Source organism: Venturia canescens, unplaced genomic scaffold (genome assembly GCF_019457755.1).
Source record: "Venturia canescens isolate UGA unplaced genomic scaffold, ASM1945775v1 PGA_scaffold_53__1_contigs__length_44241, whole genome shotgun sequence".
Taxonomy (NCBI): Eukaryota; Metazoa; Arthropoda; class Insecta; order Hymenoptera; family Ichneumonidae; genus Venturia; species Venturia canescens.
In genome coordinates, this window is record NW_025108617.1 from 31119 (window position 1) to 32500 (window position 1382).

The window sequence follows — 1382 nt, forward strand, 5'->3', positions numbered from 1 at the left end:
CAACGCAAGCGATGAGCGATAGCTACGTATAAATCTCTCGGTCGGTGGACGCCCGGTGCGGGCGTCGCACGACCGACGAAAAAATTTCGCCCAATTTCAAGGTACCTGGGCACGTAGCTGCGCATTTTCCTCGACGCACGCCATCGAGGGAACGAACGTCCGTCGGGAGACGTAGCGAAACTCGTCACGTAGGGTCTAACGGGGAAACGAGAAATCCTCGGTCGGTGGACGCCCGGTGCGGGCGTCGCACGACCGACGAAAAAAAGTCAGCACAATTACAGAGTCCTCTGGGCACAAAACCGCGATGCTTCGTCTACGTAGGCTATCGGGAGAAAGGCGAATTTGGGATCGTCCGAATATCCTCGAAGTTGCGTATCTTGTGAGTTTACTCGTCGCTCTTGACGCGTGTTGCGGTCGAACGGGTAAACGGCGGGCTTGGATGCTCGCTCGAATCTTGAGTCCAATCCCACCGGATCGTCCACGTGTGCGTAACATTTGGTTTAACGAAATTCCCACTGTCCCCTATCTCCGACGACGAAGAACCATAATTTCCTTTAGATATCGTCAACGCAAGCATGAGCGAGCTACGTAAAATCTCTCGGTCGGTGGACGCCCGGTGCGGGCGTCGCACGACCGACGAAAATTTCGCCCAATTTCAAGGTACCTGGGCACGTAGCTGCGCATTTTCCTCGACGCACGCCATCGAGGGAACGAACGTCGTCGGGAGACGTAGCGAAACTCGTCACGTAGGGTCTAACGGGGAAACGAGAAATCCTCGGTCGGTGGACGCCCGGTGCGGGCGTCGCACGACCGACGAAAAAAAGTCAGCACAATTACAGAGTCTCTGGGCACAAAACCGCGACGCTTCGTCTACGTAGGCTATCGGGAGAAAGGCGAATTTGGGATCGTCCGAATATCTCGAAAGTTGCCGTATCTTGTGAGTTTACTCGTCGCTCTGACGCGTGTTGCGGTCGAACGGGTAACGGCGGGCTTGGATGCTCGCTCGAATCTTGAGTCCAATCCCACCGGATCGTCCACGTGTGCGTAACATTTGGATTAACGAAATTCCCACTGTCCCTATCTCCGACGACGAAGAACCATAATTCCTTTAGATATCGTCAACGCAAGCATGAGCGAGCTACGTAAAATCTCTCGGTCGGGTGGGACGCCCGGTGCGGGCGTCCGCACGACCGACGAAATATTTCGCCCAATTTCAAGGTACCTGGGCACGTAGCTGCGCATTTTCTCGACGCAACGCCATCGAGGGAACGAACGTCGTCGGAGACGTAGCGAAACTCGTCTCGTAGGGTCTAACGGGAAACGAGAAATCCTCGGTCGGTGGACGCCCCGTGCGGGCGGTCGCACGACCGACGAAAAAATGT